This window comes from Mus musculus, chromosome 1 (assembly GCF_000001635.26).
Source record: "Mus musculus strain C57BL/6J chromosome 1, GRCm38.p6 C57BL/6J".
NCBI classification, from domain to species: Eukaryota; Metazoa; Chordata; class Mammalia; order Rodentia; family Muridae; genus Mus; species Mus musculus.
Window position 1 is genome coordinate 14,826,069 of NC_000067.6, and position 11,731 is coordinate 14,837,799.

The window sequence follows — 11,731 nt, forward strand, 5'->3', positions numbered from 1 at the left end:
ACAGCCAAGGTGACACATAGGCTTAAAAAAAATCATGAAGTCCTCAAAAACCTGAGTTCACAACACAGCAAGACAAAAGGCACTTCTATTCTCACCTGGTTCACATGTGAGCCCCAAACAGCAGTGGTGGCAATTGCCATTATGAGAGCATGCACCCACAGTGTGCTTCCTAGACTAGAAAATCTGCCTTTGGAGACAGACACTAGGAAATACTATTTTTGAGGACCTTCATCACCTCGGGTCTCTGGTCTTTTCATACAGGGACCTGTTACTGAACACAAATATAATTTTTTGTAAGGCTCAATACCCTCTGCAGCCTGTCTTGAAGGCTAATGACACACACTAGCCTTTCATGCCCTGTTCCCCGGGTGTCTAAGAAACCTTTCCATTATGCATTTGAACCTTATGGCAGTGAGCTGTTCTGTCAACATTCTAGCACTTAGCATCCTAGGTGTAATTGCTGTTTAGTTATCTGGTTCCTTTCCTGAACTGTGATTTGCATGCTCTATGCTAGGCCTCTTTTTTTCTGTATTAGCTTTTTTAACACATAGTAGGTACCACTAACATTTCCAGTGAGCACCATTGAGTAGTACATACAAGATAAAGGGGCGTCTTTATTAACGCTACTGTTTTCAGTGTGACTAGTGAGCAGTCTGACGGGACTCTTCCCATCAGAACCCCCACTCCCTGGGGTGCTTTGGACTTGCAATCTTTGCAGAATATTGTGCATGGATCCTTCTACCAAGAATTAGGACTGGGCCCCTTTCCCATATCTCACATGGTATTGTTTCTTACCTGTGAATTATCTGATGAGCTATAACTGTGTGCAACCTATATCTTCAAGAGGAAGTTTCATCAAACATCTAGAGTCCGCAGAACCTGTGAAATCACAGTAGCATACTGGGGCCCTTGCACACGCACACACGCGTGTGCACATGTGCGTGCGTGTGTGTGTGTGTGTGTGTGTGTGTGTGTGTCCTTTGTTCATAGAAACGTGGGAAAACAGTCCTCAAGTCTTAATAGCAGTCCCTATAGAGTACAGAGAATTTTAAGTTGTGTTTCTAAAGTACATATTTTGAAAAGGAGAGAAAAAATATGGGGTAAAGTCTTCCTAAGAAATAATAATTGAACTTGAAGTTATTCACCTTATGTCACTGATGGCTGGGACAAGCATGTATCACCAGGACAGGTTACTGCTCCATGATTTAAATTAAAATGAATGCTGTTTAATTTGTCCCCATTAAAAGTTCTTTCTAGTGTTGATAAACTATGGAATATGTGCACTTTTTTTATTTTCTTGGATTTTACAAGATCAAAACTCATCCCAACAGCTTTCTGATAATGAAGTCATTGAGAATAAACATTAGAAGGAAAAGCTGTTTGCTAGGTGGGGAAGGTAGGACTGTGACTCTAAATTTCAGCATTTGACCTTGGACCATAACTGTTAGGATCATTATACACTAATAGAAAATGAAATCTACACCATCTCACCCCTGTCTTTTATCATGTGATAGTTATACGTACTGTTTCATAGCATTATATAGCTGCAAAGTCCTTAAACAGTCCCTCCTGACATGTCCCATTCTTATCTTACCAAATTTATATCTTATTTTATCCAGATGAATTGCAGGTTTTTTTATTGGATATTTTCTTTATTTATATCTCAAATGTTATTCCCTTTCCCCGTTTCCCTGCCTCCTGGAAACACACTGTCACATCCTCCCTCCACTTGCTTCTATGAGAGTGTTCTGAGTAGTACTCCATTGTATAAATGTACAAAAAATGTATTTTCTGTATCCATTCCTCTTCTGAAGGACATCTGGGTTCTTTCCAGCTCCTGGCTATTATAAATAAGGCTGCTATGAACATAGTGGAGCATGTGTCCTTATTACAAGTTGGAACATCTTCTGGATATATGCCCAGGAGAGGTATTGCAGGATCCTCCGGTAGTACTATGTCCAATTTTCTGAGGAACTGCCAGACTGATTTCCAGAGTGGTTGTACAAGCTTGCAATCCCACCAACAATGGAGGAGTGTTCCTCTTTCTCCACATCCTCGCCAGCATCTGCTGTCACCTGAGTTTTTGATCTTAGCCATTCTGACAGGTGTGAGGTGGAATCGCAGGGTTGTTTTGATTTGCATTTCCCTGATGATTAAGGATGTTGAACATTTTTTCAGGTGCTTCTCTGCCATTCGGTATTGCATTTTTCTACATGCTGACTGCCAGTTGAGCCAGCCCCATTTGTTAAAAATGCTGTCTTTTTTCCTTTGGATGATTTTAGATCCTTTGTCAAAGATCAAGTGGCCACATGTGTGTGGATTTATTTCTGGGTCTTCAATTCTATTCTATTGTTCTACCTGTCTGTCACTGTACTAATACCGTGCAGTTTTTTTTTTATCACTATTGCTCTGTAATACAGTTGAGGTCAGGGATAGTGATTCCACCAGAAGTTCTTTATTATTAAGAATTGATGTTGCTATCATGGGTTTTTTTGTTATTCCAGATGAATTTGCAAACTATTCTTCCTAACTATATGAAGAATTGATTTGGAATTTTGATGGAGATTGCATTTAATCTTTAGATTGCTTTCGGCAAGATGTGCCATTTTTACTATATTAATCCTGCAAATCCATGAGTATGGCAAATCTTTCTATCTTCTGAGATCTTGGATTTCTTTCTTCAGAGACTTGAAGTTATTTTCACACACATCTTTCACCTGCTTGGTTAGAGTCACACCAAAGTATGCAATATTTTTTGTGATTATTGTGAAGGGTGTTGTTTCCCTAATTTCTTTCTCAGACTGTTTATTCTTTAGGTAGAGGAAGGCTACTAATTTGAGTTAATATTATATCCAGTCATTTTGCTGAAGTTGTTCGGCAGCTTTCAGAGTTCTCTGGTGGAATTTTTGGGGTCACTTAAATACATTATCTTATCATCTACAAATAGTGATATTTTGACCTCTTCCTTTTCAATTTGTATCCCTTTGATCTCCTTTTGTTGTCTAAGTGCTCTGGCTAGGACTTCAAGTACTATATTGAATAGGTAAGGAGAGAGTGGGCAGCCTTGTATAGGCCCTGATTTTAGTGGGATTGCTTCAGATTCTCTCCATTCAGTTTGATGTTGGCTACTGATTTGCTGTATATTGCTTTTTCTATGTTTAGGTATGGGCCTTGAATTCCTGATCTTTCCAAGACTTTTAACATGATGGTATGGTAAATTTTGTCAAATGTTTTTTCAGCATCTAATGAAATGATCATGTGGATATTTTTTGTTTGAGTTTGTTTGTGTAGTGGATTACATTGATGGATTTCCATATATTGAACCATCCCTGCATCCCTGGAATGAAGCCTACTTGATCATAGTAACTGATTATTTTGATGTTTTCTTTGATTCAGTTTGCCTGAATTGCAGTTTTAACAATACTTCTCTCTTTAGAAAAATGCAAACATATTTATTAAGTGCTACCAACCTGGACTACTAAATGTTAGCAGACTTTGTAACAACTTGACTTTGACAGGATTAGAGATAACAGCCAATGGCTTCTAATTTGTTTTGTTTCTAGCCCATTAGAATACACCAGGTATTTCTTTTTAAAAATGCTGTGACTTAGAAATACTGTAAAGAGGCAAGGAGCAACATTATTCCCTTCCTCTTGCCTATACAACCATATATGACTTACTATTCATGAATGGATATACTGAAAATAGCAAGAAACACTCAGTTCTTTCCATTTAACCACCGGGGCCTGGACATGTGTTTATTGAATAAAGTCATATGGAAAACGTCATCTCTGTTGACCAGGAGCAAGAAAGAGACAAGATATTATACTTCCAGTACTAAAGGCTCTGAGTAATCAACTGCAGTTATAGCATGTCTGCAGATACACACAGAGCTGTAGAGATTTATAGATGACATACATGACAGCTACTGGGGAGTCAGAGGCTTGTCTTATTCAGTGCAGTTTAAGCTGAGCTTTTGGGGTAAGTGCACATGAGCATGGAGAACTGATGGAAAACGAACAGGATGCAGTTCAGGGACAGGCTCACATGCCAGGGTGGGTGTGGGAGCTGATGGGGTTTAAGCTGCTTCCTGAAGCACGTGGGACAGAGGCTGGTGGAGATGCAGTGGGGAATCTATGGAAAGTTTGGGAGTTTGCCCTTTAATCAGGAAACAGTAATGATACTCAACCGCTTTTATTTTGTAGTATGATAGGAGGGGCTTTCTAGTTCATGTGTTGTACCTTATAAAACAAAACAAAACTGGGATGTAAATTACCTAAGCTCATTTATACTTCTTGACTAGATGACAAAGAAAATGGCTAGTATGCTTGCTAGGAATTTTATTGGGGATAGAGGCATGTCAGCTCCAGTGTTTATTAAAGGCATACAGGTATGTCTAACATTTGACATTGTAAGGAAAGTTCTCTAAAAATTCACACTTAAGAACTTCACAATAGAGTTACAAAAAAATCATCTGAAAATGTTGTGATTCTGTTTTGGCCTATACTCATAGCTATTCTAGGGCATATGTAGTCCACAGGCCATAGGTTGGATGCAGCTGGAAGCTTTAAACACAGAGATGAAGTGTGTCCATGTAGTGTTCACACCTCCACACCCTCTCTATTCCCCAACTTGTCAGAGCTACCTGCATTTTGTACTTATCTTTAAATAGTCAGAGCTCATTCATTTAGCAGCCTGTGCTAGGTCCAACTGTGTTGAACCAATGGTGATTACATTACTTATGGTGTTTCACAGTTTTCTCTGTTTCTTGGGTCTGAGTAAAGAACCATCTTGAATGAACAGATGTGCTGGCATTTCATGAATGAAACCAGATAGGAAATGTTAGAAATTTAAGGACAAAGTCAGGACACTTACCACAGAATCATAGATTTATTCTAAAATAAAGTAACACAACACAATCTATGGTATTCACTGAGCTAGCCCTCTCTCTCTCTGGATGTGCACACAGACTCCAGGACAGTCTCTGAGCTAGCCTCCTCTCTGGATGTGTACATAGATTCTAGGACAGTCTCTGAGTTAGCCTTCTGTCTATGTATGTGCTGGGAATTTGCTAATCTGTGTGACTATTTATTTTTTCCAGAACAGATGAATGTTGAAAACTCAAGACCTTCAAGATGTTTGTAGTATCCTTTTGTCACCAATGCAGTTCCAAGTTATATTCTCAGAAAGCTTATATTAGTTTCTAAGTGAAGAAGGCTATTTTAGTGTACACTCTATGTAATAGCATTGGCAGCATCATTGCTAAGAATTAATTGCTTCTGTGCCAGCCTACACTAGTGTACCCAGAAAAACTTTCTGATTACCATTGTTGGAGAAAACAACATATTCTATGAAAAAGGTAGAGGTAGGCAGATCTCTGTGAGTCTGAGCCCAGCCTAGTCTACAGAGCAACTTTCATGGCAGCTACGGCTGCATAGAGAATCCCTGTATCTGAAAACAAAGAACAATAATGAGGCAGGGGATACACACACACACACACACACACACACACACACACACACCATCAACCACTACAACAAAATAACAGACATCAATAAATACTGTCCATGAATCTTACACGCGTTCTCGCGACTGGCCAGGAAAGACGCAGCAAACAAGAATCTTCTGCGGCAAAACTTTATTGCTTACATCTTCAGGAGCAAGAGTGCAAGAGTGCAAGAGCTCTATTGCTTACATCTTTAGGAGCCAGAGCGCAAGAGCGCAAGAGCCAGAGTAAGAGCTCTATTGCTTACATCTTTAGGAGCAAGAGTGCAAGAGAGCAAGAGCTCTATTGCTTACATCTTTAGGAGCCAGAGCGCAAGAGCGCAAGAGCCAGAGCAAGAGTGCAAGAGAGCAAGAGAGCAAGAGCTCTATTGCTTACATCTTCAGGAGCAAGGGCCAGAGCAAGAGAGAGAATGGTAAAACCCCGTCCCTTTTAACGAGAATTATTCTCCGCCTAGGACGTGTCACTCCCTGATTGGCTGCAGCCCATCGGCCGAGTTGTCGTCACGGGGAAGGCAGAGCACATGGGGTGGAGAACTACCCTTGGCACATGCGCAGATTATTTGTTTACCACTTAGAACACAGGATGTCAGCGCCATCTTGCAATGGCGAATGTGAGGGCGGCTTCCTACACATGAATACTTTCAACAGTGTAAATTTTTCAATAAAAAGACACAGAAGAACAGAAGAGATGAGGAAACAGGATCCACCCTTTTGCTGCATTGAAGAAATGGCCCTCAACATCAAGGATAGACATCACCTCTCTGAAGGGGAAATTTCAGGTTGTGTCATGTGATGCAGACTCACATGGTGTCTTGGTGAGGCAGACTCATGTGGTGTTTTGTTGAGACAAGATCTCTGGGAGGATAAGTGATGTTTGGAGAGAGTATAAATAGGACTCAACAGACAGTAATGTCATGCTTACATAGCTAGCCTTGCAATGCTTCATTGGTCTCATGTCATTGATGATCTCCACTTTGATGAGAGAGGCACAGCAGAGAACTTCTTCTGGTGCCACAGCTGGTTCTGGTCACTCTTACTGACTCATGCCAATTTGGCAGAGGCCTGGCTGTTTCTCCTGGATCATGTAGTCACTGCAGATTACTGTTTGGTGACCTGAAACCATTGACCTGGATTGCTGTTGTCTTGACAAATAGAGATTGAACTCACCCCAAAGAACTACTTCTAAACAGGTCTACCAACCCTCGTCCTATTTACCTTCTTTTCTCCCCTACCTTTGGATGGCAGGCTAGAAGGGAGGTTGAAGTCTTTGATAACCCTTATTAAAGTAGGTTTTGAAAAAAATCTAAGCCTAAACCTCAGGGTAAAAAGATGGAAAACATATTAAAAGCAGATAGACTTAACAAGCAAGTGTAACTATCCTGATAGCTGACAAAATAGACTTCAAACTAAAACTAATCAGAAGAGATAAGGAGGAACCCTACATAGCCATCAAAGGAAAAATTCAGGAAGAGGACATTGTGATTCTTAACATGGAGCAAACAAAACAGATCATTTACCATGATCAAGTAGGCTTTATCACAGAGAAGCAGGGATGGCTAACATATGTAAAGCAAAAGAAATAATCCACCTTATAAACCATGTGACTATCTCATTAGATGCAGAAAAGGCCTTTGACAAAAGTCCAACACTCCTGTATGCTGGATAGATTTAAGGATATAAGAGACATATCTCAGCATAATAAAGTTAATTTACAGCAAGCCCATAGCTAACATCAACTAAAATGGAGGGAGTCTCAAAGCAATTCTACTAACATCAGGAACAAGTTAAAGTTGCCCACTTTCTCTATAGCTATTCAGCTTAGTATTTGAAGTTCTAGCTAGAGCAATAAGATGACGAAAGGAGATCAAGGGTATAAAAATTGGAAAGGAAAATGTGAAAGCATTATTATTTGCAGATGATATGCTAATATATGTAAACAACCCTAGAAATTCCACCAGAAAATTTGAAAAATGATAAAAAAAATTTGCAGCAAAATAGCTGGATACAAAATTAACACACAAAAATCCCTCCTATATACAAACAACAAGTTTGGACTAAGAAGGAAATATGGAAACAACACTTTTCATAGAAACCTCAAAAAAAGTATAAAATATCTTGGAATAACTCTATCCAAGCAACTGAAAGTCTTATATGATCAAAACTTTAAGACATTGAAGAAAGAAATTGAAGACGATCAATATCAGAAGGTGGAAAGACCTCCCATGTTCATGGATTTGGTAGGATTAATATAATAAAATGGGCATCCTACCAAAATCAATCTACAGATTCGATGCAACTCCCATCAAAAGTCTAACAATATGCTTCACAGATGTTGAAAGAGGATGTTCACTTCCATTGGAAACATACACACACATACAGACACACAGACCCCCCCCCCAAAGCCAGATTAAACCAGATTAGTTAAACCAGATTAGTTTTAAAAAATCCTGAATAATAACAGAACTGCTGGAGGTATCACTATCCTGTCTCAAATTGTACCACAGAGCTATAGTAACAATAACAGCATGGCATTGGCACAGAAAAATACATAGTGATCAATGGAATCAAAACAAAGACCCAGACATAAATCCTCACACCTATGTATACCTGACTTATGATAAAGAAGCCAGAAATATACACTAAAAAAAGGAAAGCAACAGCCGGGCAGTGGTGGTGCATGCCTTTAATCCCAGCTCTTGGGAGGCAGAGACAGGCAGATTTCTTGAGTTCGAAGCCAGCCTGGTGTACAAAGTGAGTTCCAGGACAGCCAGGGTTATACAGAGAAACCCTGTCTCAAAAAACCAAAAAAAAAAAAAAAAAGAAAGAAAGAAAGAAAGAAAGAAAGAAAGAAAGAAAGAAAAAGGAAAGCATCTTTAACAAATGGCACTAATCAAAGTGGATTGGCTGCATGTGGAAGACTGCAAAAAGATCTGTACTTATCACCTGCACGAAACTCAACTACAAATGGATCAAAGACTTCAACATGAAAATAGAGTTGCTGAATCTGATAGAAGAGAAAGTGGGGAATAGCTTTGGCCTCATTGGCAGAGGAAAATATTTTATGAACAGAACACTGTTAGTTCAAATACTAAAATCAACAATTAATAAATCAGACCTCATGAGACTGAAAAGCCTCTGCACAACAAAGGACAGGATCATTTGGACAAAGCAGCAGCCTACAGTATGAACTTTGACGAACTACACATTGGGAAGAGGGCTTATATTCAAGATATAGAAAGAACTAAACAAAACAAAACAAAACAAAACAAAAACAACAACAAAAAAGCCCAATCACTGGATATTAAGAAAATGTCTACCCAATTAAAAATGGAGTCCTGATCTAAACAGAATTTTCAATAAAGGAAACTGAAATGACTTAGAAATACTTAAATAATTGCTCAACATCATTAACCATCAGGAAAATACAATCCAAAACTACTCTGAGATTTCATCTTCCACCTGTCAGAATAGCTAAGATCAATAACACATGTTCAGCTCATGCTGCTGAGGATGTGGAGTAAGGAGAAGACTCATCCATTGCTGGTGGGAGTGCACACTTGTACAGCCACTATGGAAACCAACATGGCAGTTTTCAAGAAGATGGGAATTGACCTACATCAAAGTCCAGCTATACTACTCTTGAACATATATCCAAAAAATGTGTCATCCTACCACAGAGACACTTGATACACCGTTTTTATTGATATTTATAATAGTCAGAAATAGGAAACAATATACCTTTCTCTGGTAAGGAAAAGTACTCTATAGACTAGCAAAAGAGAAACATAAATTCCGACCCAATCACAAACCCTCTGACCTACAATATGTCCTACCTGCAAAATGTGCCAGGGTAATAACCAACTAATATCAAATTTGACTTAAAGCTCATTTCAGCTTAGTTCTTTCATGAGCCTTCTGAAAGTGTGAGTGAGTGTGTGCATTTTCTTGAGCTCTTTTCCTTCTGTTGATATGCTTTATTTAAATTTGATTTGATGGGTTTTGTTTTAGCCTATTGTACTTTATTTGTTATGTTTTGTTGTTACCTCTTAGAATGCTGTGGGTTTTCTAATGAAAAATAGAGATGGGATGGATCTGGAAGGGAGAGGAGATGTGGAGAAAGAGAGGAGGTAGAGGGAAGGGAAACTGTAATCAGGATATACCATATATGGAAATAATCCATCTTAAATAAAAATGAGGGGAAAAGAAAATTTGGTATATTTATATACTGGAATATTATTATCTAGTTGTTTAAAAAATTAAATTGATAGGTAAATAGATGGAACTAGAAAAAGATCTCCCTGAGTGAGGAAACTGGGCCCAGAAAGACTATATAGTATGTATTAATGTATGTGGCTACTAGCTGCTAAGTCAAAATAAGCAAGGTACAATCCATAGAACCACAGAGAAAGGGATGAGAGGGGCAGATCTTCCTAGGAAAGGGAAATAGAATAATTACTGATGGATGGGGCTCTGGAATGAGAGGATTAAATGGAGAGCTAGGGAAAAGGATGATAAGAGAGGTAATGTAGGGAGACACAGCTAAAATTAAGGGCCATTTAAGGGGTAGTTTGGAAGCCTAATACAGTAGAAACTCTCTGGGATGGTTTGAATATGATTGGCCCAGGAAGTGTCTCTATTAGAAGGTGTGGCCTTGTTAAAGGAAGTGTGTCATCATGGCCATGGGCTTGAAGACCTTCATCCTAGCTCCCTGGAAGCCAGTATTCTGCTAGCAGCCTTCTGATGAAAATGTAGAACTCTCAGTTCCTCCTGTACCATGCCTGCCTGGACACTGCCATGTTTCCACCTTAATGATAATGAACTGAACCTCTGAATCTGTAAGCCAGCCACAATCAAAAGTTGTCCTTATAAGAGATGCCTTGGTCATGGTGTCTGTTCACAGCAGTAAAACCCTAACTAATATACTTTCTAAAATCTATACGTATATATAAATTCACCAAAATAATGAAGAAGACTGCCTCTTTTCTCTAAGTGAACCTTCTGGTTCTGGGAATGGATTACATCTAATTGAGTTGCTGGCCAAAGAGTCCCATGGAAGGGAACTCCCACATAACCCAGACTGTTGCTAAAGCTACAGGTTGCTCTGTGTAAATGGACTACAAGGCCCTATTGTTGGTGACAACATTTATGCAACTCATTGAGTATGAAGAAGCTGAGCTGGTGCCAACATAGAGCCTTTACCCTTATGGACTAATGTTCATGATGCTGAAAGGTACTCTACAACATGCCACCAAAGGAGAAGCATAAACACCAGTCCAGCTAAAAACCCTTTGATCTACAATGGTGTCCTGCCTATAAGACATGCTAGTGCAATACTGGCACAAGACTCATGGGAGCAACCAACCAATACCTGATTGAGTTAAGCACTCCCAGAGATGAAACCAATACCCAACACTGTTTGAGTGTCCAAAATCACGAGACTAGATAGCACAGGGACATAGGGTAAAATGGAGTACTATTGTTCTAAACAAACAAACAATACAAAACATAGCAATAAACTGATTCCTAATGATATTCTGCTATATTATTCTGCTGATCAGTGCCATGCTCAGCCATCACCAGCAAAGCTTCCTCCTGCAGCAGATGGAAATACAGAAACCCATAGCCAGAAAATATGCAGAGCAAGGGATCTGGGAACACTCATCCCTAAATTGGATTTCTCCATCAAATGTCTCCACCCAGGCTTCAGGGACAAGACTTGTGGGAAGAGGGGGCAGAAATAGTATAAGAGATAGAGAGGATAGAAGACACCAAGAAAACAAGGTCCTATAAACAAACATGATCAATATATATATGAACTCACAGACACTGAGGCAAAATTCACAGGGCTTGCATCAATCTGCACCAAAACGGATCTTAGAGCTGAAAAGAGAAGTGGCCGCTGTCCCTAACCCAGAAGCCATCTCCAATTGATAACCCACCAGTAATGAAAATTTAGTTTTCTCCAAGGGAGTTTCACTAGGGAAATAAACTATTTAGTGCAGGCTGCATGCCCAACAGTAAATGGGTAACAGAAAATAAACTCAGCGCATCTTTGGAGATTCTTTGTGTCATAATGTCATGTCAGGAATTTAAAACAGTTATCTATTAAAAATTTTTAAACATTATTCTTACTCATCCTTCTTTTTCTATCTCTCTCTCTTCTAACCCCATGCATCCTTTATGTATATATTATGGTCTCTAGTTTAATATTTCTTAGAGGATTCCT